The sequence below is a fragment of the Gopherus evgoodei genome, chromosome 9, assembly GCF_007399415.2.
Source record: "Gopherus evgoodei ecotype Sinaloan lineage chromosome 9, rGopEvg1_v1.p, whole genome shotgun sequence".
In the NCBI taxonomy this organism is placed as follows: Eukaryota; Metazoa; Chordata; order Testudines; family Testudinidae; genus Gopherus; species Gopherus evgoodei.
The window spans coordinates 86159521-86187373 of NC_044330.1; the positions used below are offsets into that span (position 1 = coordinate 86159521).

Here is a 27853-nt window from a genome sequence, read left to right on the forward strand (position 1 = left end):
CTCCTCTGGGATCTATGCCCTTCTATGTGGTAGTCCTGCTGCCTCAGAGAGGGAAATGGCTGATCAAATATGCCCTGTGGATAATACTGTTGCTGCTGCACCCCGTTGTGGCACCTATGCACAGCCCAAGGACTGCAGGGTAGCCTTGGAGTACGAAGGAGTGCAGCATCTCATTAATTTTGTCCAAGAACAGTAGCTGGCCAAAGGATAAGTCTTCAATGGCTTGCTGGATATTGAAGGCAATGCCTGAATTCTGCATCCGTGAAACCCTTCTCATGGTGACTATGGAGGTCCTTTCCCTGGCCAGGGTATCCGCAATGTCTAGTGTGGAGTGCAAGGACCTCTTAGCCACCAAGCATTCTTCAATGACAAATGCATGAAATTCCTCTCCCAAGGCCTCGGGCAGCTGGTCTGCAAACTTTGACATTGCTGTCCAGTTAACAAAATTGTACTTGAACAGCAAGGCTTGCCGGTTAGTAGTTAGCATCTGTAAAGAAGAGGAGATGTAAATCTTCCTGACCATGAAGTCCATTTGTTTAGAGTCCCTATCCTTGGGGGTTGTCTTAAACCTGTCCAGCTGAGCTCTGTTGTTCACTGCAGTTACAACTAGAGAATCTGGGGCCTGATGGGAGTAAAACCCCTCAAACCACCTGCTTAGCTGCTGATAGTACTGAAGCTGGCATGCTACAGAGGGCATTAGCCAGTTCAAGAAGAGCATCATTGACAGGGAGGGTGCATCTTCCAGGGGCAGATGGCTGAAGGACAGTCAGTAATTTGTGGGTGTTCTGTTGCAAAAACTCTACTTGCAAATACGAGGTCCTTAAGTGGGCCAAAGATGGATCCTGTTCCAGGGCTGACGGACTGAGAAAGGGCGACTTTAGAAACTCCACAAGAAGAAGGACCATCAGTGCCTGGGCCTGCAGGATATAAACAGTCACCACCACAGACCTTGCCTTCTAGCAAGATGAAGAGCAGGACTCTTGTGACCAAGGTGTACCCCATGGATTCTATGGAGGCCACTGGCATGGATAAGGCAATGGTGGTAAGTAGATGCCTGGACAGGGACCTCCATCCAGACGACAAAACAAGTGCCAATCCTGTTACCCATAATGGTCCATCAAAAGCCCCCAATGCTGGTCAGGTGACTGAGAGCAGGCGAATGACAACCCTGACTCAGACGCCGAGACGTTTTGGGATCCCGGCGATGAGGGCAGAGTGATAACAGAGGGAGCGAGTAACCAGCTTGATTAATCTGTCACCCAGAATGAGGCAGGAAGCAGTGCTGCTGATGGAAGCGATACCATCAGTACTGAGCATGTCAGTGCCAGATGCAGTGTCAATCCAGAAGTCAGCAGCGGTGCCAGTGTCTGTTGGTACCGACGTCCAGGACAGTGAAAGGCACGATGGTATCAATTGCAGTGCTGAGTACAGCAGCGTTAAGGAGATTCCCAGTACCGAGGTCCCCCATACTGATCCTTGTACTGGCCCCGTATCCACAAGCTATGGAAGAGGAACCTTGGGGTGTGGTGCTGACAGACCTGAGGGTTCAGCAGCTTGTTTAGTTAACGTGGGTGATGCAGCCCTGACAAAGTTCTGGACCAAAGGAGAAGTCAGGACCGAAAGGCAGAAGAGGTCTATAGTGCTTAGTACACCACCAACGTGGAAACAGTCCATGCCGGTATCTCCCTCATCAGTACAAGTACCACAACAGGTGCTTGGGAGCTGGAATCAGAGTCAATGGTATAGGGTTTCTAACCTTCCTACTAAGTACTAGGGAAGGGGTAAAGGTACTCACTTCAACCTGTACACTGGCCCCAACTCCATGCCGGTCCATGCATTTCCTGGAGGAGGCGGAAGCTTCCGCCAAGGACCTCAAGCAGTCTCAACTGGTCTTATGCAACCTTTTCCTTGGCACAGTCTACAGGGAACAACTCCTCTGTTTCTCTGGAGAGGCACCTGCTCTGCAACACAAAGCGGCAGCACTCTCGGAACCCAAGGGTGACTTCCAACTCGATAAGCACCTTGGTGTAGAAACAGGCCTCAGGGCCTATTCAAGTAGGTGCTGCCTCTGGTGAAAATCATGAGCCACTTGAGTCAGTTTCTTGAACAATCTGCAGATCATACCATGCTCTTTAACATGGACCTTGCCAAGATGGAGGAAGCATTGCATGTGGGGAATTGCTATTCGGGATCGCTCCCCCACAAGAAGGACAATGTTTAAAACCTGGTGAGGGCATCACTGAGGAAACCTGAACTTATATAACAAGCTAATTAACACTAAGGATACTACTACCTATATACAACAAGAAAATACTAAACTAGTTGAGAAATTGTGAGATTAAGATCTCATTGTGCTCTGACTCGAGCCTGAGAAAGGGTCGGGACAGTGCTGCTTCATGTATCTGGGAGAGGAGCTACAGCCACGAGGCACGAGCACCAACCCTCTACAGTACTACTAGGCAAACTTCTACAGCTCCAGTACACTGAAAGTGCACACGCCTAACTGGAACACATGGCTGCATCTACTAGAAGAAGAATCAGGAAATCTGAGTTCTACTTGCTGCTCTGTCATCAACCTGTTCAGTGTACTACCTTGAGAAAATCATTTGCTCTCCCCACATCTAAGTTTCTCTATGTGTAATGTAAACCCCACCCCATCCAACTCCACTCAAAATGCTGATGCTGGGATCACCTCCCCCGCCCTCTGCATCCCTCCACTGGCTTCCTCTTTCCCATTGCGTCATATACAACCCTTTTGTCTTCACCTTTAAATCCCTTCACTATTTCATTCCAAGCTATCAGTATTTTATCATAGCAACCACCATCATTTATGCCCCAATCAATGATGCCAGTTGTTGATCACTTCTATTTTTGCTTCTCCCCTCAAGCACCTTTATGCTTGAGAATTCCCCATCAAATCCAAAAAGCCACCATCTTGTCTTCCTTCAAACCTCTGCTTAAACTTAGCTCTGCTGTGAGAACTACAGACTACTGCCATCTGGAAATTACTAGGCAAGCAGTGAGCTGCATACTATTTATTAAGAACAGTGTATTCATTTTACTTTTTATCATGTCCTCTTACCTTTTACCCACCCCTTTTCTGTTTCTTCCACCTGTTGCATCTCATCATTAGCCCAGTCCGTGAACTCTCTGGAGTAGGGATTTTTTTTATGTATTTGTTGTAATGTACATAGCACAATGGAGCCCTGGTCTTTGATTGCGAAAGCTAGGTGCTATTATATTTCAAATAACTGTAACAGTAATTCTAATGATATTCAAGGCCCTCTTGTGCCACAATACCTACAAGAAGTCAACCAATGTATTAAGGCTGGACTAAAGGGAAGTTAGGAAAGTTGAGATTTTTGTAATTACAAATCAAAACAAAAATGTAAGTGTATATATGTTTATCTTTTATCAGCTCCCTCTCCCGTGACATGTCCACGACTTGTACTAAAAATACTCCTGATTAAATCTTAGCTGGTGGTTTGCTGCTCTGGGTGCCTCCAGGAGGAGCCATTGCTTTGGGGGACCCCAGGTGCTTGGGGTTGCCTACAGGGGCCAAGCTGCTGCTCTGGATGGGGGGGAACTGGCAGGCTGCTGTTCTGGGGGTGGAGGGGCGGGGCCAGTGGCACTAGCTGCTGGGGTCTGCTGCACAGTGGCTGTTCTGGACACCCCGAGGGCCGCTGCTCTGGTGGCCACTGGGGCCAATCCCCCACTGCTGCTCCGACCACCCCCAGGGCTGCTGCTGGGGACCATCAAGCTGCGTCTGCTCCTGCCGTCCCAGGCCGCTGCTCAGGTAGTTCCCGAGACCAGCTGCCTGGGGCTGCCTGAACAGCAGCCAGTGCGGCTGGCACAGGGGCAGCTCTAGCAGTGGCCAGTGTGGCTGGTTGCGGAGCTACCTGAGCAGCTGGCTACAGAGTGGCTCCACTAGTGGCTGGTGTGGCTGTCCCCGAGGCCAGCTGCTTGGGTGGCCCTGGAATCAGCCACACTGGCTGCTGCAGAAGTCACGGAGGTTGCGGAAAATCAAGAATCTGTGACATCTGTGACAGACACGGGTCCTAACCATGACTATCTCCATGCTGAACAGTCCAAGAAGGCCCAGCTCCCTATCAAAGCTTCTACATAGTTCTTTAATATAGATATACAGTTTAATTTTAAAAAACTCATTACAGTAAAAGTATGCTAACGTGACAAAGTCAAGCACTCAACGGTTAGGAAGTGCCAGAATTAAGATTGCCCATTCACTCTTAACTTGGCCTTGTGTGGTATTTATTATACAATGCACCCTGGTGCTTCTAAGAGAGCTGAGAGCACAAGAAAGAACGTTTCCCTGCATTCATTCCTGTGCCTGGTGCTACAGCAATCCCCAGCAGCTGGGACAAGCAATTGCAGGTGAAGTCCTGCAGGTGAAGTCCTGCAGCCGTGCACTGGAACATGCTAGGTACAGACAAAATCTTCAGAGAATTTAGCTGCCAAACTCTAAAAAATTTCTGTTGAGCACATGGGAAAAAGAAGCTCATAACTGGGAAAAATCTTGGTTGATTTTCACAGGAACAACCAAAGGCACATTCCTCACTCCAGTCGCGTCCTGCCAAATTTCAAGTCCCTTCTCCAAAGAATGGAAACATCACAGCTTCTCAATTAAATGGTTGTGCTTTTTTTTTTTTAAATTGGCAAAACAATGTTTTTACCATTTGGGCTATTAGGGAAGAAGTTATAAGCCACTGAAAACAAGAAAATAAAATGGACAATGTTAGGAAATCTTAATTCTAGGCCGGGGTGGCCAACCTGAGCCTAAGAAGGAGCCAGAATTTACGAATGTACATTGCCAAAGAGCCACAGTAATACGTCAGTAGCCCCCCATCAGCTCCCCCACCCCACAGCACCTCCCACCCACCGCCAGCCTGCCAATCAGCACTTCCCCCTCCCTCCTCGCACTTCCCGATCAGCTGTTTTGTGGTGTGCAGGAGGTGGGGCGGGGGAGGGAGTGTGAGGGGGAGGGTGCTGGAAGGGGTGGAGTAGAGGCCAGGCCTGTGGCAGAGCCAGGCTGAGCAGTGAGCACCCGCTGGAATATTGGAAAGTTGGCACCTGTAGCTCCAGCCGTGGAGTCAGTGCCTATACAAGGAGCCGCATATTAACTTCTGACAAGCCGCATGTGGCTCCAGAACCACAGGTTGGCCACCCCTGCTCTAGGCAATGCTATCAGATCCACCTATAAAACTAAATATCAGTCTCCGGAATTACGGTGTTAAAGGCCAAATGCACAATCTGATAGCACTTGCAAAGAACATTTACTTTTCAAAAAATAAATTTAGAAAATTTAACCATCGCCAGACAGGAAACTATTTACTGCAATTGTGTTTTGATTTTATTACTGAAATAATAAAATTGGGATGTATGAGAATTTACAGGGATTCTTTTTGTGATTTATAGCTGAAGGGTTTGCTATATAGCTTTAGACTCTTGCAAAATTATTTTAACTTCAGAAGCAATCAACAAGATTTCATACAAATTCAAGTTATTTACGTTCTTGCTTCACTAAAGCACCTGAGACATCTCCCTGTGCTCTTTCAGTATTAAAACTTTCATCCTCTACTTAACTAATATCAAAATTGTACACAATTCTGCTTAGATTACCTCTTGTATATTTCTACTATTCAAAAGCAAGTTAAATACATGCTTCCATGTGAGACAATGGTGAAATATATTATACTAGACATTCAGATTTCATCATAAGTCTAAGTTATTGTAATTTAATTTTGAAACTCTTATAAAGAATTTATTGGACTCCAGCACATCGTTCAAATGTGACTCACTGGACAAATGTGTGTGCAGCACACATACACAAGTGAGAACTACACGGAATTACTAAGGAATTGATATTGGGGAGGGAGGTAGGCTAGTAGTCCTCCACTTAGTTTTTCAATATTTCACATTATGTATAGTTTTGCATAGCTGTTTTAAAATCAATAACTTTGATCAAAAGAAATATCATCTGTAAGTAAACAAAAGCATGGAGAAGTAAAAATGTTCAACAAAATCTTCCTACTTTAAATACCTCCAGAATTTGAGCTCAGTGTAAATCTCTCTAGCTTTTTGTGAAAAAGTAATTTTAGTGAAGGAAATACAACCCTATGTCCCCTTTTCCATCAGCCCCTAAACATGCCAAGTAATGTTATTTAGGACAACAAAACAAACAGATCAATATCAAAGAATTATCATCTTTGTTAGCAATCACATAGCAAGCAAGGCTGTATAATAATATTGATCTGTTTTTGCGCTTTCCTTTTGGTAAAACTAGCTGCATGTGATTTTCACCAAAATCATCATTACAAAGTTTACAGATCTGAATAGACATAAAACACACATACAATGTGTGGCTGAAACAATGGCTGAATTCTTGATCGTCCAAAAATTACAGGGCTTAATTAACCTCTGTGGTAACTCACTGATATAATCTATACATTTCATTTGTGAGGTAAAAAGGCATACACAAAATACTAATAAGATCAGAGGGGAAAAGGAGGAATGAGAGCGGCAGTATTTTAACTTGTACAATTTAGCCTCTCTTATGTACTTAGCTGTAAAATGGTTTGATTCCAGTACATATAATTCCATCATGGCTCAACATTCCACATCTGAGGACATTTCTAATTCCTATATTTGTGTAATATATCTCACCTAGTATTGAATAAAGGATTCTTTTTTTCCCTCAATGATATTGCTAAGTGACAGTGACTTGAGACACCAACTCATATTTATCAAATGAAGAGTCTGCCCCATCTGAGACCATTCAAAGTTTAAGACCATTGCAAAGATAAATATTAAAAACATGGATACAACAAACATAAAAGAGTAGAAGATGTAATGTTTACTCATGTAAAAATTATCACACCTACCCATGTCACATTGCATTTTCTAAAAACATCCATTACAGTCGAATCTCAAAGATACGAACACCAGAGTTATGGACTGACCAGTCAACCGGACACCATGTGGAACTGGAAATAATCAATCAGACTGCAGCGGAGACAAAAAAAACCCAGCAAATACTGTACAGAGAGGTTCTCAACCTTTTTCTTTATGAGGCCCCCCCCCCTCCAACATACTATAAAAACTCCAGGTCCCAGCAAGGGGGCCTCAGACCGTTAGCCCTGCTGGACTTGGGGCTTCAGCCATGTCGGGGATGGGGTGGGGCTCCAGATTTCAGCCATGGGGGTTTTGGGGGCTGCAGCTGTGGGGGCGGGTGGCAGGGCTCTGGTGTGGGCAGGGGGCTCAGGGCTTCTGACCCAGGGGGTGTGCTGGAGCTCAGTGCTTCAGCTCCATGGCTCCGTTCTCAGATTCAGATTCATGGGGGGGGGGGAGGTGCCAGGGCTCAGGGCTTCAGGCCTGCAGCTACATTCCTGGTTTCAGCCCCTCAGAGGTTGCTGGGTTTTCAGCCCCATTGGGGGCACTGGGGCTCAGGGGATTAGCTACAGGAGAAGGGGGCAATGCCAGTTTCAGCCCTAGTGCTCCCATCACCCCGTAACTAAAGCCCTGAGCCCCCATCCTGCTGAAATCAGGAGTGGAGCCGTGGGGAGCCCTGAGCCCCATCTCCCCCCATGGGGCTGAAGCCAGGAACAGAGCTGCAAGGCTGAAGCCCCAAGCCCCAGCACTCCCCCCACCCCCACCCCCGAGGTCTAAAGCTCTGAGCCCTGGTGCTCCTGCGGATCAGAAACCCTGAGCCCCTGGCCTGGAGCCAATCACATGTACGAACCTGAGAAAAATGCATCTTTTAGAGATAGCTATGATGGCAAATCCTGCCAAGGAGTCAACACCTTGAATCAGTATGTGCTGGAAATCATAGAGAAAGGAGTATATTATGTATTGTATCTCATGGCTAACACCATCACTTTATATTTTGTGTATCATATATGATAATGTATTTTTGTATGGTTTAGATAGCACACAATTATTAACATGTATCTTTTACCATACTAGATTATAACATATATCGGGTGGTTTGGCTTGGGTTTTTTTGTTTGGGATTTATTTGGAGAGTAGCTTGACAGATTGGAACATGTGTGTGTTGTAGTATTATCACCAATCCAATCCTGCTTGTTAAATAGGACATCAATAGTTTATATAAATCAGAGCAAGAACAAAGTTCAGTGTGAATCTTGTTTTAATATTTCTTCCCTTCTACTTACTATAAATAAAAATAAAATAAAAAATGTCCAACTACCATAACTGCTGACTCATGGTACTTCTGAAATGCATAACCTTCAGCACATTTTTCTACTTATAATAATTTTCAGCTGTAGAAGTTGTACTAGGAAAATCATGCCATTCCACTTTTATATTTTCAATCTAATATTACAATCTGTCTTCCTCTGTGTATATGTGGGTTGGACTGAATAATACTAACTGGTGAATTTCAGCTCATGAAACGAAGATGTGGGTAACAGAGTTCAGCCTCCTGTTTTGGGTCAAGTCTAAGTTCTCTAGTACTATTTTTCCCCCAGCACTCTTAGCCTTCCAATGATCAATGCTGCTCTGCTACAGATTTTCTTTTAGTTCTGCTTAAATAGCTTATCTTGCTTTCTTCCCACCACAACCTCAACCAAGGCAAGGCCCTTGTCACATTATGTTGGTATTGGTTCTCGTTAAAAGTCTAGTCTAATAAACCTTTTTCTTATTATTTATAGCTCTGTAAATATTGTTTTCTGTTTCCCATGCTATTTATCACTTTAAATGAAGAATACTTGAAAATAGATGCCACATACTGAAGCAAGGCCTGCTGTATGTCTTCAGACCAACTTTAAAATAACAATTGTGGTTTCTCAGGTGAACAGAAAAAATGAAGCAGGATAGAAATACTGGTATTTGCTACCTAAGATTTGGAAATAATTTACTTACATGCACGATTTATGGCGGATTATTTGTAATATAAATTAATTAAATGTGATTATGAAGACAAGACACTGTTCCAGCTTATAGAAAGGTCACCAGCCTACTTTTAATTTAGTCTGTTTTTTCACTTAAACCATTTCTAGTACTAAAAGCAAAGTTTTTACACAATATAATTTTAAGGAAAATTACTAAGTATTATATTGTTTGTTTTTTAAATCACTCATCTGTATGTGCAACACAGCTTTCAAGCTTGGCAGTGACTGAAAACCAAGCTATGCTTGCAAACATTTTCAATCTTGCCATTTGAGAAGTCTTCCATTAGAAGTGTTTTTTCAAGAAAAGTACAAAAATCAAAAATCAAATGTAACGATCAAGGTATTTAAATTAATAGAACATTGTTTCCAATAATTGGACAAAGGAATGCAAACACACATCTATTGTGTTACTCTTTTCTGTTTTCTCTTTCAGGGTTTGTTGTTGTTTTTTTTAAACAAAGGAAAGGGCCAACTCCTGAATTGACTGTGTATTAGATATAAATGCAATCTATTAAAACAAGGGTAGGCAATCTATGGCACACGTGCCGAAGGCGGCATGTGAGCTGATTTTCAGTGGCACTCACACTGCCCGGGTCCTGGCCACTGTCCAGGGGGCTCTGTATTTTAATTTAATTTTAAATGAAGCTTCTTAAACATTTTTAAAACCTTATTTACTTTACATACAACAACAGTTTAGTTCTATATTATAGACTTATGGAAAGAGACCTTCCAAAAACGTTAAAATGTATGACTGGCTCGCGAAACCTTAAATTAGAGTGAATAAATGAAGACTCGGCACATCGCTTCCAAAAGGTTGCCGACCCCTGTATTAAATGCTGATTTCTAGTAACAACTTTTGGTTTGAAAGATGTAGTGCTTCATTTCTGCAAATCCCCAGCAAGTTATTCCAGACATAAAAATCCATTTAGGAGCAACAGTATCTGAAATTTAGATTACATGTACACACTACAGGTACACATTACAAATGACAACAGTACTGTTCTATATGTAATTTAAAAGCTTATTATACAAATAATATTAAAACGTAAAATAAATTTTGAAATATAGGACAGTTTAATATTTAAAATTCCCCCCAGAAATGCAGTCAATTTCCTATAAAAGTCCTTTCCACTTCAAATGACAAAACTCATTGATACTACAATGTAATACTTTAATAGCAACTTCCACTTAGTAGCAGCATATACATGCAATTAACTTATCTGCATTTATAGTAACAAAAAGTGCACTGAGTTTTTCTATACTGCACTTCTAATAAACTCAGAAAAAAAATGTGTGTTTGTAGTATGCGTGACAGGTTGGATCACAGAAACCCCCTTGGGAACTGCCACCTGATGTGCCAAGACTACTTCTGCCCCTGCTTTCCCTGCCAGCTTGGGACTCCAGCACTCTATCTTGTTGAGCCAGACATGCCAGTCTGCTCCAACCCAGATCCAGGGTCTGAACCATGGGTCCCAAAGCTGCAGACTTAACTGAAAACAGCTTACAGAAGTGTTCCTGCCTTTAACACTCAGATGCTCAACTCCCAATGGGGTCTACCTCCAAATAAATCCATTTTACCCTGTATAAAGCTTATACAGGGTAAATTCATAAACCGTTCGTCCTCTAGAACACTGATAGAGAGAGATGCATAGCTGTTTGCCCCTCCCACACCCAGGTATTAATACATACTCTGAGTTCATTAATAAGTAAAAAGTGATTTTATTAAATACAGAAAGTAGGATTTAAGTGGTTTCAAGTAGTAACAGACAGAACAAAGTGAATTACCAAGTAAAATAAAATAAAACACGCAAATCTAAGTCTAATACAGTAATAAAACTGAAAAGAGATAAGATCTCACCTTCAGAGAGGTTTCAATAAGTTTTTTTTCACAGACTGGACGCCTTCCTAATCTGGGCATAATCCTTTCCCCTGGTACAGCCCTTGTTCCAGCTCAGGTGGTAGCTAGGGGATTTCTCATGATGGCTTCCCCCTTTTCTCTGTTCTGCCCACTTATATATCTTTTGCATAAGGTGGGAATCCTTTGTCTCTCTGGGTTCCCACCTCCCCATTCTCAATGGAAAAGCACCAGGTTAAAGATGGATTCCAGTTCATATGACATGATCACATGTCACTGTAAGACTTCATTACCCACTTGCCAGCACACAGATATACAGGAAGACTCACAAGTAAAACAGAGCAATCTACCGATAATTGTCCTGGTTAATGGGAGTCATCAAGATTCCAAACCACCATTAATGGCCCACACTTTGCATAACTACAATAGGCCCTCAGAGTTATATTTCATATTTCTAGTTTCAGATACAAGAGTGATAACATTTATACAAATAAGATGACCACGCTCAGTAGATTATAAGCTTTGTAATGATATCTTACAAGAGACCTTTTGCATGAAGCATATTTTAGTTATATTGTATTCACACTCAGCATACTTTCATAAAATCATATAGAGTGCAACATCACATATGGCACTGATAATTTAAGGCATACTGAAAATAAATTATTTATTATCTACTATTTGAAGTACAGTAGCACACAGGCTTGCATGAGGCCACTAGAAGTTTCCTGTGAGGCCACTGTAACTATTGGGGTCCTGGAGCCCTTTCCCCAAGCTCCCTGCTGTCACCACTGGCTCTACTCCCTGCAGCAGCAGCCCAAGTCCAAGGTGGGCACCAGAGGTGTTTCATTAGAATGTACTGTAGAAGGGCTGCCCCCTCTGGCTGTGGAAGAGAACCAGACCCCTCACCCCACCTGCTTTGTCTTGACCAACAAGGGGACCTGACAGGGTGCTTACAGGCCAGACATCCCCGTCTCCCTGCTCACCTCCTATTGGAGGAGGGAAGTGTACCTCACCACAGGAACATCCAGGCAGTTCTGGGCTAATCAGCTTGCAGTGAGAGGAGCCAGGCAGAAGCAGGAAGACACTGATTGGGACAGGCTGTATGATGTAACTGTTGCTGCTGGAGAGCATAGTCTCAAAAGCAGCTCCGGGGCTGACAGTGTTGACCAGAGAGCGCAGGTGCAGGACGGTGCAACTTTTGTGTGGTATTATTTATAGTACATTTCATTCTTTACATTGAAAATATTTATTATTTTATTTACAGATACTTCCAAATAACCATGACTTGACTATCACTAGTAATAATATTTTAACTGTGAAAACGACAGCCACCACGAATTTGCTATGCCTGCATGTGTGACCACAGCAAAAATTTGTTTGAGAACCACTGACCTATGGACCTCAATCAATGTCACAATCTGCTATGTGCTGTACAGATATGTAGTTAAAATAGTCAGCCCATGCCCAAAAGAGCATGCAGTCTAGGTTTATGACATGAGGCCAGGAGTGGATGAAACAGAAATCAGGACAGTAGTAGAGGGAGGACATACTTACAGTAAAACAACTACATTTTTGCATTATAAGCAGTAGTCTCAGTTTACCATCTGCAGAGGCAACGTTGGATGGGAGTGTTTAACAGGCAGCAGGTTTAAAACAAGTTTAAGGAAGTACTTCACACAATGCACTGTCAACCTGTGGAACTCATTGCCAGGGGATGTTGTGAAAGCCAAAAAGGAATTAGGTAAGTTCATGGAGGACAGGTCCATCAGTGGCTATTAGTTAGTCAAGGTCGTCACGGATGAAACCACGTGTTCTGTGTGTCTCTAAACCTTTGACTGTCAGAAGCGGGGTCTGGACAACGGAGGATGGATCACTCAATAATTGCCATGTTCTGTGTATTGCCTTTCAAGCGTCTGGTAATGGCCATTGTAAAAAGACAGGATGCTGGGCTAGACAGATCATGGGAATGACTCAGTATAGCCATTTTTATGTTATGTAGTGTGACAAAGTTCCTCTTTACCTTGGTGGGTCCTGTGCTTATTGGCAGATTTGCTCACCTCAGTGATCTTCCCCACAGTCTGGATCAACTCCTCCTGTGTCTGATCAGGAGTTGGGAGGTTAGCAGGGAACTCGGGCCTGCTCTCTACTCCGGGTTCCAGTCCAGGGCCCTGTGGATTGCAGCTGTCTATAGTGCCTCCTGTAACAGCTGCATGACAGTTACAACTCCCTGGGCTACTTCCCCATGGCCTCCTCCAAACACCTTCTTTATCCTCACCACAGGACCTTCCTCCTGGTGTCTGATAACACTTGTACTCCGTAGTCCTCCAGGAGCACAACCTCTCACTCTCAGCTCCTTGTGCCTCTTGCTCCCAGCTCCTCACATGCACTTCCTCTCCTCTAGCTCCTCCCTCCCTGACTGGAGTGAGCTCCTTTTTAAACCCAGGTGCCCTGATTAGCCTGCCTCAATTGGCTACAAGTGTTCTAATCAGCCTGTCTGCCTTAATTGGTTCTAGCAGGTTCCTGATTACTCCAGTGTAGCCCCCGCTCTAGTCACTCAGGGAACAGAAAACTACTTAGCCAGTGACTAGTATATTTGCCCTCTACCAGACTCCTGTACCACACTGGCGTGGGTCTGTCACAGTAGGTATCCCCGAGGTAAGTCTTAAGGATGGATTTTGAAGTTTTGCTTCCCACAAGTAATGAACTGCAAAGGAGAAATCACAGAAGTGCTTATAGGAGAATTGGACAAAGAGGCAGTCAAGGCTAGCATCATTGACAGAGAAATAAAGTCAAAAAGCTTATGTTTGGTTGATTGATACATTGGAGAAGGCAGAGTTAATGGAAGGATATAAGGGAGGAAGGGAGGGAAGAGTGGTCAGAATGATGAGCCTGGAAAAGGATGCTAGTGACAAGTGTTTTGAACAGACTCAGCAAGGTTTCAATAATGAAGGTAAGAAAAAAGGAGGCTGTACTAATCAACACAAGATAAAGGCCCAGATGAGAATTTCAGTGACATGAACTTCCACAGGAGGCTGGATCTTAAAAATACTATGCAAGAAGAAGTGGCAAGATCTAGACATAGCCTGAATATATGGGTCTAGGGAGACAGTCAAGTCAAAGAGAACTCTCAGATTACAAGCCCATGTATCCAGGAGAGGGAACATACAAGTACAATTGAATTTAAATTCATGGCTGAACTTTAGGAGATGATGTCAGAAAGATAGACTGAGATGCAGGTTTGAACAGAATGAGATAGGTCCAGAATGAAAGGGTAGATTTGTGAATCATCAGAGACATGAAAGTTGAAGCCCTGTAAATGGATAACACTACCCAGGAACTGGGTGCAGAAGGACAGGGCCAAGGGTGAAACTTTGTGAGATCCTTCATCAACGATGGGAATAATTGAAGACATAGAATAAATCTTGTACAAATTTAATCCACAGCAGTAAGAGCTACCTTTCCTGGTACAGGAACATTATCCTGTGTGTAGGATAATGAGAAAACTGCAGACTAATGGCACATGTTCTACTACAAACCATTCTGATTTTTCTTTATAGATAAATTATAGCTTTAAGCCATAGTCCTTGGCAGGAGGCAGTGAAGAGAGATTCTAATTGCGTCTGGAAGCAAAGGGTGAAAAGGTGGAGCATGTGCTCCTCATTATAGGACCAGCTCCCCTCACAACCATGGATTCTTCCTTGTGAGCTTGGCAATGAGAGAGAGCACAGAAAATTATATTCTATAACTTATTTCATCCAGAATTATGTTTACAGATCTTAAGATTTGAATTTAGGGAGGTAGATGAGACATGGAGGTATGGCATTCAATGGAGAGCCCTCAACTTGGGAATTCGCATTCATTCCCCATTGGCTCCAACCAACCCCAACCTTATTGACCTTATATTCACTTCACTTTTTTTCTGCACAAGCAGTTTTAATGGAGAATCCTCTTTTGTAGATTATGGAGTGCTACTTTCAGATTACTTTTCCACTTCAATTCGTTGTTGCTGCTTCTACTGTATATTTCAAGTCAGTGCAACTGCATCACAGGATTATTGATAGGCACACAAACTATACATTTAAAATTTTGATTCCACTTATGCAAAGGAGGAGAGATTTCATGAAAAAAATCATTAAATATCTGAAAAAGTTCAATATTTGCTGGTATAAATAAAAAGTTGGGGAGGTGGAGGAACTGATGTACACTGCAAAATGATAAAAAACGAGAGATCATATTGTGGAGCCTAAACAAGGACAATTTTTTTCCCCTGCAATATCCAGATACGAGTACCAATTTAAGAAAAAAAGCAGAGCTACCTGACCTTTGTGAATTTTTAATATGAAAGCACAATTATTACTCATGGAAAGAAAACTATATAGTGTAGCTTTAAGAGTCTCAGCCTCTGATGCCTATTGCTTAGCAACCAGGCCTCTTTACCTAAACACTTCTTTTCACTAGAGTCACGACTAACTGGTAGAGCTGATAACATGATTCAGAGAACAAGTGTTTCAAAAGTATCTGTATTTTGTTCATACAGTACTGACCTGCGACAATATAATTTACCTAGTTATAAAATAGAAAATATCAGTCCAGTAATAAAATACTGTAATTAGGTTAACATTTAATAAAAACAATGTAGTTTGAATAGGATGTTGCCAGTTAGTTTTGAAAAGTAACACAGCAGAATGGCAAATATTCTGTATACATAAAATCATTAGTCCTGAGTGCTGCCAGACAATATATTCAGAAAGGAAAAAATAAATCAGTATAATCAAGACACAGAATTTATTATGGCAATTAATTTTTTTTTAAGTTTTAAAAATGATTCTTGATTTAAGGCCTATTCAAAGCCCACTGAAGTCAACAGGAGTCTTTTCACTGACTTTAATGGGCTTTGGATCAGGCCCCTAAAATGCAAGCAAAGAGGAGATTACAAGGAACAGAAACATACCATGAATGGCAGTAGTTTAACTGAAAAAAGTTCCTGTTTTGTCATCTTTATGAGTGCTGGGAGTTCGCCTAATTAATTAACTCTTCCTACTTTTCCATCATTGCAGATTTTGAAACACAGGACTGAAAATTACCACAAGAATTTTCTCAGGACTTTGCCCCCTCTGGATTATGAGACAAGAGACAGTTCATTGACTAGTACTACATTTTAGGTTCTTTAGATTTTACCAATATATTTTTGAGCAATATTTGGTAAAAATAACTGCAATGGTCATTTGGCCTTATCTGAGATGTAAGGAAAACTACTTAGCTGAAGAAAAATCTAACTTAATGTTGACAACATAAAACAGTAATAACATTGCAAGTTACTGTGTGTGTCAAGAAGACAATAAATCCTGTATACTTTTTATTTTTATATATTTCTTAAACTATGTGAAATGAGTTCCTTCACTCGATTAAATGAGTTGGCGTTTGTGTGTCATTAACAAAAAATTATTACATGTTTTCAGGCTTCAATGTGAATTTCACAGTTTACCTTTACTTTCCCTTTTCATTCTTTATCTCACTGATTTCCTATTAACATAGGCCATCCTCTGTACATTCTTTCCTGAACATAGGTCTCTAAAAATCTTTCTGGGGAATAAGGCTATCTGAAGCAACAGCAGTCTCTGCCCAGTATGCTAACCAATATACAATAACTAGAATAAAAAAGGATAACCATGGATTAATGGAACTACTGAGTTCCTGCCAGTAGCATATGCTAGCACGCTCAGGGAGTATTGGTAAAATAAGATTTAAAAAACATGAAAACAATAGCAGGAGAGAAAGATGAAACAGCATTTTGTTATTAGTGTTGTTATAATTTTTCAATGTTATAAGGCACAAAAACATATAATCCTCACTTCAAAATTACCATGTACTATAAGCACAGACTAATGGCTCCTGATGATAATTACATATAAATTTGCTGGACTGCTTTTTTAAATGACTATCTAATCCCTCCCAGAGGCTGGTCCAGATTAGAAGGCGGAAAAAACTAACTCAGGACGACATGGCCGCCGAGCTCAGGCAGTTCTCCCGCACTGATAGGGCCCAGCTGAATGTGTGGAGGCAAACAACTGCAGAGTCCCGCAAAGAATTACAGAAACACGAAGAGAGGAGGGATGTGTGCAGTGAGAGCAGGCAGGACGCTATGGTCAAGCTCATGGGGGAGCAAACTGACATGCTCTGCTGTATGGTGCATCCAATGCGGAAAAGGCAGCAAGACCACAGACTGCCACTGCAGCCCCTGTATAACCACCCTCCCGAATCCCTCCTCCCCAAGTTCCACAGCCTCCTCACCTAGATGCCCAAAAACACAAGGGGGGAAGCTACAGTGACCCACACACCCAACCCCAGAGGATCGCCCAAGCAGCAGAAAGTTGGCATATGCAAACTTTTAATTTGGTTTCTGGACTTGTCCTTCCCTCCTCCTCCACCTACCAACCCAACTCCTGCCCCTGCACTCCCCCAGTCTACCTTCTGATTTCTCTCAATGTGTTGTGCAACAAATAATAAAGAAGGGTTTTTTAAACAATTGTGACTTTACTTCCTTTCATATACAGAGGGGGCGGGTAACTTCAAGAGAAACAAACAACTGTCACAGCTTACCCTGGTCAGTCATGAAACTGGCTTTCAAAGCTTCTCTGATGCGCAGCGTGCCCTGCTGTGCTCTTCTAATCGCCCTGTTGTCTGGCTGTACGAAACTGGCCACCTGGCGAGTTGCCTCCCACCCCACCATAAACATCTACCCCTTTCTCTCACAGATATTGTGGTGCACACAACAAGCAGCAATTACAGTTGGAATATTGGTTGTGCTGAGATCTAATCGAGTCAGTAAATTGCGCCAGCACGCTTTCAAACATCCAAAAGCACATTCTACCACCATTCTGCACTTGCTCAGCCTATAGTTGAACTGCTCCTTACTACTGTACAGGGTGCCTGTGTACAGCTTCATGAACAATGGCGTTAAGCGGTAGGCTGGGTCCACGAGGATAACTATAGGCATTTCAACATCCCAATGGTAAATTTCTGGTCTGGGAAGTAAGTCCCTTCCTGCAGCTGTTCAAACAGACCAAAGTTCCTGAAGATGCGAGTGTCATGCACCTTTCCTGGCCATCCCATGTTGACGTCAGTGAAACATCCCTTGTCATCCACCAGTGCTTCCAGCACCATGGAAAAGTACTCCTTGCAGTTTACATACTGGCCGCCCCGGTGAGCCAGGCCCAGATAGGAATATGTGTTCCGTCTATCGCCCCACTGCAGTTAGGGAACCCCAGCGCATTAAAGCCATCCACAATGGTCTGCACATTTCCCAGAGTCACTACCCTTGATAGCAGCTGGTCAATGGTTGCACTGGCTACTTGCAGCACAGCAGCCCCCACAGATTTGCCCACTCCAAACTGATTCCCGACTGACCAGTAGCTGTCAGGTGCTGCAAGCTTCCACAGTGCTATGGCCACTTGCTTCTCAGCTGTGAGGGCTGCTCTCATTATGATGTTTTTGCGCTTCAGGGCAGGGGACAGCAAGTCACAAAGTTCCATGAAAGTGGCCTTACTCATACAAAAGTTTCGCAGCCACTTAAATCATCCCAGACCTGCAACAGTATGCAGTCCCACCAGTTTGTGCTTGTTTCCTGGGCCCAGAATTGGTGTTCCACAGCATGAACCTGGCCCAACACCACCATGATCTCCCAACCGCCACATGCCGTGCGTCTAGGAACGTCTGTGTCCATGTCCTCATCAATATGGTAATCGTGCTGTTGTCGCTTCCTCACCTGGTTTTGCAGGTACTACACATACTGCTGGATAATGCAGGAGGTATCTACAATGGTCAAAACTGCAGCTGAGATCTGAGCAGGCTCCATGCTTGCTGCATTTTGGCACCTGCACGGGTAATCCTGGAAAAAGGGCGCGAAACATAGGAGAGCTGTTCAGTTCAAGATGGCTGAAAAAAGGTGGTAAATGGTTGCCTTCTGTAGCTTTCACGGAGGTGGGAAGCTTGCTAGAGCTGCAAGAGCGGGAGAGTAAAGTTTGCGGCAGAAGCTGTGCTGCTCAGTTCACGGTGGCCAAAAAAAGGTGGGAAATGGTTAGATAAAAGAGTAGATAGAAAGACGAGAGGACATGCGAGGTGCATTCATAGTACCAGGAGACAGGCAGTGAACCGTACTGCACCGTCTGCTAGCAGTATGGCATCTGCCGTAGCTTTCACGGAGGGAGGAGCGAGTGACGAAACACACCCAGAAACACCCACAAGAATGTTTTTGCCCTATCAAGCACTGGGAGCTTAACCCAGAATTCCAATGGGCGGTGGTAACTGTGGAATAGCTTTCCACCGTGCACCACTCCGACATTCGATGCTAGCCTTGGTACTGTGGATGAACTCCACTGAATTAATGAGCTTTAGTGGGGACACACAACACTGAATGTATAAAATTGCTTCCGAAAATTTGAATAGAACGAGTCTGAATTAATTTTGTACTGTAGATGTACGCCCAGTCTCCTTTCCTCACCTGGTTATTCCCAGTCCCCCTCCATCCAATATGTCTCCTTACCCCATCTTGGTCTCCAGTCACTCCAACTCTACCCCACCCATGTTCCGCACACCCACTGGCTCCAGTTCCAACCCCCTACCCAGGCTCCCCATCCAATTTTAATGCTCTGCCCTCTTCCCCCCAGCTCCTTGTCCTATTTCCTTGTCCAGCCAGTCCCAGTTCTCACACAGTCCCTTGTCTCCCCCCCACCCCCCAGAATTCTGGTTCTCAATCCCAGACTATTCTTCCCATCTCAACTATTAGTCCCAGTTTCCCTACCAAACCCCATCAGCTTACACTCCCAATTCCAGTTGCCCTCCCAGCACTTTGTACCAGTTTTCTACTTCCTGCGCCCAAACAGATCCATTTCTTGCTCCTTTCACATCCAAATTGAGCAGCTTCATCCTCCATACTGCCTGTGTCTGTGAGGCAAAACAGGAAGGAGGGAAGCACTGAGATACTTGCCATGGAGTCAAGTATCAGAGGGGTAGCTGTGTTAGTCTGGATCTGTAAAAGCAGCAAAGAATCCTGTGGCACCTTATAGACTAACAGACGTTTTGGAGCATGAGCTTTCGTGGGTGAATATTCACTCATGCTCCAAAACGTCTGTTAGTCTATAAGGCACCACAGGATTCTTTGCTAGTTGCCATGGAAAATTTCAGCCCAAATGTTGTAGTTTGGCATAGCTCTTATAATGTGGTGTGTCCGGCAATTTTAGGTAATAATATCAGCCTTGCCTGTAACAGTGTAACGCACCATTCATAAAACTTTACAGAATGCTTGAAAAGACAAATAGCTTAAAATTCAATTTAGACAAATTAATACACGGGACAGCAGTCCAGGTTTGAGAAGATGCAAAACACAGCTTGATCAATGTTAGAAATCTTTGTGACAGAAGTGGGTTTTAAAGAGAGAATTGAAGGAGGAGAGAAAAAATGCTGAAAAGTTAGAGGCAGCTCCAAGGATAACAACAGAATCATAGAATGTAAGGGCAGTCTTATTTCCTGTATATGACAGGCCACCAACAGCACCCAGCCACCTGCACACCAAACTCAACAACCTAACGTGCAGTATAAAAACATATGAGAAGTACTGATCTGAATTCTTCTGTTCGTAAGTACCTTGAAAATGATCAGACACAAAGTCCATTAAGTTAATCAGAGTCTTTTCACTGACTTTAGTGGGTTCTTTGGATCAAGCCCGATTTGTATCAATACAAGATGATACAAACTAACAAGCTGTGTGATGGATGGATGTTTTTCCCTTGTTCGATAGAAAACTTTCTTTTTTCTTTTCTTTTCTTTAGATTGGATGGAAAATGAAACATAAGAGGGTATGGCAAGGATTGTTCATCACCAAATAAAAGACACCCTATCATATTTTTAGGAATATTGGGTTAAATGAGTTTGCATGCCACAGCACATATGGTAGTCTGAAATATAAATATAAATATAACTGATGTACATATTCAAAATTCTTGATCACTTGAATCATCTTTGTCTAACCTGCATTGACTAGAATGAAGTCACTTCTTCAAAAATCTTGCTTACAACTTGAGACACACAAGTCTTTTATATTTCAGACACCAAGCACATATATTTTAGAAAGACAATTCAGCATTCTGTGCAAGCCTTCATATAAAATACTCTCAGTGGCAGATTTTCATTATGCACTAAAGCTCACTAGGTAGGAAATTATCAAATAGTATAACTCCTGCTTGTGTGAATGGAGTCTTTATGTTCTAAGTACAGCATAGATTATCAAATACCAGGTAAAAGTCGTATCACAAGTTTTGCTTTTTTAAAACTGATGCCATCAAAATAATTAGAAGAAACCCAGAATTTACCAAGAATATGAAACAATTTTTTATTAAGTTTCACTCACCATGAGTCATTACTCACTACTTAATAAAAGATAAATATGTGTGTTATATTTTCTGAGGCAGAATTTCCATATTATGCATTAATTGTTGCCAAACATTCCATAGTAACATTCTCACTGCTACGTCCTCACTCCCTCACATTGGGCACAGAATTCTAGAGGACAAAAAAGACAAAATGATGATATAAGCCACTAATCTGAGGATTAGCTATGTTCATCTACAGTGGTCAGAGCTTTTCACTAGTTTTGGTTAGGATCTGGTCTTGCCTTCAGGCCATAACAAAGCTGAGTGCTTGATTTTGACACTTGGCTTTTGCGCTCCAGAAGCACTGAAAACATTCTGTTATGGGGTATATCACGAATGTGTCAAAAAGTGTTAAACTCTGGTGGCATCCCAACTAAACTGGAATAACCTTTTTAAATACATTCACAACTAACATCAAGTACTGTGTATAGAAGATGTTTTCATGTTTAATTTAGCAAAAAGTTTAATTTTGTCTAATTAGTAACCTCCCTAACCACCCCTAAATGACTTTAAAAAGTGCTATACTTTTCTGCCTTTTAAAATGTGTGCCAATTTAGTATATGTGAATGGTGCTAGACCAATATCCCTGGAAATGGAAATATTCTATTTATCTATTAAATAGATGATTACAAAGAGGAGAACAAACAAGAACAAAATATATATTTTTATAGCTCCCCTACCACTCCAGTACAACAGGTATTATACAACAATTAAGTAAAAGCAGAGTACAACAGAAACACCAATATAGTTTTTAGAAAACCCTATACAACCAACAATAAATCAAATCAAAATAAGTGGCATATGCTAGTAGCAAGGGGCCAACAGATATAGTACAAAACCACCTTTGGAAAATATAAGTGCTTGTAGTTCTCTAAGGGGTGTTTCTGTATAGGCATAAATGTGGAGAAAGCATTTCCCAGAGCCTTGAGCCTGTATCATCATAGCAAACTGACACTTGGGAGTGCACAAATGCCCCCTTTTGGTGGCAAACTTTCAAAGCTGAAAGTTATAAAAGGGAGTGTGGCTCCCCAGCTATCTAAAGGCTCGTCTAAATGAAAACTGATGGTTTGTCTATATGAACATTTAGTTCACAGCAAGCTGGGTTGTGAGCTATCGCCCTCATTGAAATGGGACTATATCAAAGCAAACTAATGAACTGCTAATGCATGACAGTGGGGTCCACACAATTAGTCCATGGTAGGCTACTGTGGGTCAGACTAACATCCCAACTTGCCATGAATTAAATTATCGTGTAGACAAGCCCTTGGTTTGCATCAAACTAGGATAAATATACCTTGTGCTAGCCTGCCACACACTAAATGTCCCACACTAAGTGATCCTGCTGCCCATTTTCAAGCAGGGTATATCAAAACCCACTAGGGAACTTTTAGTATGTAACAGTAAGACACTTACTGCACAGAAGGCTAGTGTTCAAATGACCACTTCTCTAAGGACTAAAGGGAGAAGGTTACATAATTCTAGCTAGGACTACATTCAGATCCATGCTGGAGTAAGCTGTCTAACTGGTGAATGGGTATTAAGGATACTCTTTGTGAATTTCGAGACAGCAGGGTAACTGAATAATCTGACTCCACTTTGAAGTCCACAACAAACAGAGTAGACCAGGGGTGGCCAAGCTGTGGCTCTGGAGCCACATGTGGCTCTTCAGAAGACAATACGCGGCTCCTGCTAGGAGCCAACCCTGGGGGGAAAATGGTGAGTGCAAGCTCTATCAGCCTCCTCCCTCCCCCGTGCCTCCTGTCAGCTGCGATCAGCTGTTTCACAGCATTCAGGAAGCTGCTGGGGGGAAAGGGCAGAGGAGTGAGGACTTTGTATTCAGCCCTCCTCCCTCCCCTAGCACCTCCCGCCCATCATGATCAGCTATTTCACAGTGTTGAGGAGGCTCTGGTTGGGGGGTGGGGAAGAGGACGCGGTGCACAGCCTCACTCCCTCCCCTCCAGCACCTCCTCCTCCCTCCCTGTGCCTCCCGCCTGCCACAATCAGCTGTTTTGAGACATGCAGGAGGCTTAGGGGTGGGGGGGAGCAAGGCACGGCTCACTTGGGGGGAGAGGCGGGACAGAGGTGCGGGTGGGGACTTGGGGGAAGGGATTAAGTGGTGGTCAGGGCCTGGGACAGAGCTAGTTGTCTAGCACCCCCTGGCCAGCACCGGTGTCTTTTTGAATAAAGAACAGGAGTACCTGTGACTCCTTAGAGACTAACAAATTTATTTGAGCATAAGCTTTCATGGCTGTAGCCCACGACAATTTATGCTCAAATAAATTTGTTAGTCTCTTAAGGTGCCACAAGTACTCCTGTTCTTTTTGCGGACACAGACTAACATGGCTGCTTCCTTGAATAAAACACATGGTGACTAGATGGTGTGTAAATTTTTAATCACAATTTTTCTTACACCATCTAACAATGGAAGGCAAGTGCAAACAGAAAAGAAAACACACAGATGAAAATCAAGGCTTCCAACAGGAGTGGGAGAATAAGTACTTTTTCGCTGAACGTAAATGGTAAGGCCATGTGTCTTCTTTGCCAGACGTGTGTATCTCAGTTCAAATCTTTAAACTTGAAGCGTCATTTCACTTCTAGACATGCTCATATTGATCAGGAATTTCCACAAGGTTCTGAACTCCACACTTTAAAACTGAAAACTCTGAAAAAACAAACAGATGTAGAAGCCCAGTTCTTCACCAGATTTGCCAACCAATTGCACACTGTAACGTTAGCCTGCTGTTATGTGGCCTGGCACATAGTCCATGTGAAAAGCCCTACTCTGAAGGAGAGCCTATAAAAATATGCCTCACTGATGTGATTTCAATCCTGTCACCAGAGAACAAGAATCCACAGAAGAAAATTTCTAGCCTGCAGCTTTCACGCCACACAATAGAACGCAGAATCTCCGATCTGAATCGCAACTTCACAGAGTGAGTATTCGAGCATCACTTTGGGTGAGTCATGCCATACACAGGATAAACCTTATTATCGGTATTTCTCCACACTGTATCTCAGGGCCGTCCTTAGCCATAGGCAGAACAGGCAGCCGCCTAGGGCACCACTAGGTCTGGGGGCACTGCTCTGCTGTGAGCCCAGAGATGGGAAGCAGTGGAGCATGTAAGAGCAGGCTGCTGGGTCCTAGAGAGAGCTGATTGCAGCACAGTCTGAGAGAGGGGATTGGCTGCTGGGGTCTCTGGAAGGGGTGGGGGAAGGAACTCACTTGCAGGGTGACCAGATGTCCCGATTTTATAGGGTCAGTCCCGATTTTTGGGTCTTTTTCTTATATCGGCTCCTATTCCCCCCCAGTCCCCCACCCCCGTCCTGATTTTTTACATTTGCTGTCTGGTCACCCTAGGTGGGGGTAATTGGTACCCATATAAGGCAAAGCCCCAAATATCGGGACTGGCCCTATAAAATCAGGACATCTAGATCTGGTCACCCTAGCTGGGGAGCACGTCTCTCCCCCGGGGCTGGCAGCGATCCATCTCATCCCGGGGGAGCTGCACAAGGCAGGATGAGCTGCTGTGGCTCCATGGGTGCCCTGTCCCTGAGATCAGATGCTGTGCTAACTTCACCACGGTCTGTTGGGCTGGCGGTGGTGCTCATTGGCGTGTGATCGGACCTGAGGGTTTGCTGCTGCTGTTGCCACTCTGCACCTCAAGAGGTGGATTTTGGGGTCCTGCAGTTTTTTACCTATCTCCTCCTCTACTGCAGCTGTTGGACCAGCAGGCTAGGGGGTGAGCCAGGCACGAAAGCAGTACTGTGTTGCCATTTAGATTGTCATTTAACAAATATGTTCACCAAAAATGCTTGCTAACAATCCTGAATTCAATTTCAATATTTTTTTTTAAAAATCAATATCTTAGCCAAAAACAGAAAATTAAGTTGTTGACAATTATTTGTGACAAGTTTGGTATGGGGAAGGGAGTGGGCCAGTTTTCATCAGAGAAACAAAAAATGTTGACTGACTTTCCTATAGCCCTGCTAGTGCTAAATAGAGCCCTCCAACAACTGTAATATGCTCATCTCCTTACTAATGTATAGAGCAGCGGTTGGCAACTTACGGAACATGTGCCAAAGGTGGCACGCGAGCTGATTTTTGATGGCATGCAGCGGTGGGCTGTGCGGCTCAGCCCGCACTGCTCTGGGGTTCCGGCTGCTGCCCCATTGCCATCCAGGGTCCCAGCCGCCGGCCCCACTCAGCACCCGCTGCTGGTCTGGGGACCCCCAAGGAATCCCAGGCTGGCAGCCAGCTGAGCAGACTGGTGGCTGATACCCTGGCTGAGCCACTGAACCCACTGTCAGCCTGGGGTATCATTCACTCAGCTGGTAGCAGGCTGAGCAGGACTAAATTCAATGAAATAGGAAAACAAGAGCAACTAATGACAATGTGCAAGAACCTAAAGCAGTGGTCCTCAACCTTTTTTGTCTGGCAGTCACCAGATGAAGGACCATGGCAGTGGACGATCATCCACCAAAATACCGCGAAATTCGGCGGCAAGCAGCATCATCCAGAGGCATTGCCGCAGAAATGCTGCCGAATTTCGGTGGCATTTCGGCAGATGCTCGTCCGCCAGCCAGCACGCAGGTGCATTGAGAGGCCCCTGTGGGCGCCATGGCACCCTCGGGCACCGCGTTGGGGACTCCTGACCTAGAGAGCCTCCTGAAGCATGGCGATCGTTTTGATTTAAATGGACTTGAACTGCATGAAGAATTGAGTACACTGTCATCAAATGTTGCCACATGCAAAATCGATGATGGACATTGTACAGTTTACTCATACCAGCAAACTTGTTGACATATATCCTAATGTGTACGTTGCCACTCGTATTCTACTGACAATTGCTGTAACAGTAGCATCAGGAGAACGGAGTTTCTCAAAACTAAAGCTCATTAAAAATTATCTCCGCTCTACAAGGAGTCAGGAACACTTGCTTGGTCTTGCTTTTCTTGCAATCAAAGAAGGCATCACTTTGTCTTTGTCATACAATGACATTATTACTGATTTTGCAGCCAAAAAAAGCCAGAAAGATTGCTTTTAATTAAAAACAAATCCTTGTTTCAATACCTCTTCATAAAAATTTCCAATAAAATGTTGACAAATTAAAAAAATTATATTATTTGCATCATTCTGTCAAATCAGAATTTTTTCTATAGTGTTACTTCTTTAGTGCTAGTCCATCAGCATTACAGTGTGCTTAATTAAGTTAAACTGGTTTTAATAACATGCATGTGGTAAGTTTTCCAATAGTGTAAGCTTATGTTTGTGTTGCTAAGAGCAAGACAGGCACAGGGGCATCAGTTTAATAATCCCGCCTAGGGCACCATAAATCTTAAGGACGGCCCTGCTGTATCTGACAACTGTGTTGTAAGGCAAGAACTCCTCGATATCATGTCACTAAAGGACAGAACTCGTGGACGAGAGAAAAAGGAGGCGTTGATGTTGGAAGTTGCGAAAAGCCATTTGCCTTTACAGAAGTTCACTGCCATTGCAATGGATAGGCTTCGTCCATATGGGGATCTGCGAATGGATTAGTAGGGTTTTGTAAGTGTGATGAGAGCTTTCCCGAATTTTGGACATTTCACTGTATTATTCATCGGGAGCAACTGGTATCTAAAAATTTCAAATTTGATCATGTCATGAAACCTGTATTGCACACTGTGAAATTCATTCTCTCAAATGCACTCAATCACAGACAATTTCAAAATTTGAAGAACTGGATGAACACGACTCCCCTGACGATTTCCCATTTCACTGTACAGTTCAATGGCCCTTGAGAGGTAAAGTTATTTCCTGTTTTTTCGAGCTCCTGGAACCGGTAAAATAGTTTATGGAGAAGCACAGAATATATCGCAACCTTACAGATCCTGGATGGGTTCTAGACTTGACATTTCTTGCAGACATGCTGCGGCATTTGGATAAACTAAACGTGGACTTACAAAGAAAATTCCGGTTGTTGTCTGATCTAGTGCAAGGCGTATTTGCGTTCAGAAACAAACTGCAGTTGTTTCCATAGACAAATGCTTGAGGGAGAGCTGATGCACTTTCCCTCAATATCACTTCAAGCCAAATCAAAAGAAGATGCAGCAGAACTCCTAAAATGGAGCACAACTAGGTATGCGAGCGTGATTAAAGATCTTAAAAGACAGTTTTGAGGAAAGATTCTGATAGGGAAAATTAGCCCCCGCCACTTATAGGCCCAGAGTTTTGTGCTAACCTAAACCCCACTTCCTTGTAGGCCCAAGGCCTTTAGCTAAGAACGATGCTAGCTAGAGCAAAAGTTTTGGCTTCTCCTGAACTTGTTTATCTGCACAAAGGACACCGAGGAAGCAAGAAACCAGGGGAAGGGGAACTAAGGAGAGGGACAAAGGAGGGCCCCATATGTGCCAGCTCAGCTTGTGACAACTGGAATGTGGCAAGAGCCTTTGCACAATGTAACCACAAAGTAGGGGTTGTTAGAACAGTCAAACCACCAACTTGACTGCCAAAGAACAATAACAGGAAAAACCTAATATGGGAATAATGAAGTAGCTTGCTTGTTTGCAAATATTAATTCCAAATAAGGCAATGTATCAGATCATAGTTTGCGGTTTTAACCTTTATAAGCTTGATAAAATTTGTAAAGGGCAGAGCAGCT

The 27853-nt window shown here is 43.3% G+C and overlaps 1 protein-coding gene and 1 long non-coding RNA gene across 7 annotated transcripts in view; one reads left to right on the forward strand and one right to left on the reverse strand.

Annotated features, from left to right (window-relative positions):
* Positions 1 to 27853, reverse strand: part of ZC3H12B (zinc finger CCCH-type containing 12B) — a 132702-nt gene that overhangs the window by 44457 nt on the left and 60392 nt on the right. The window lies entirely within an intron of this gene.
* LOC115657551 lies at positions 10673 to 27733 on the forward strand. Its single transcript, XR_004001999.1, has 4 exons — positions 10673 to 10683; positions 11960 to 11964; positions 23138 to 23145; positions 27666 to 27733. It is a non-coding gene; the product is annotated as an uncharacterized LOC115657551 (long non-coding RNA).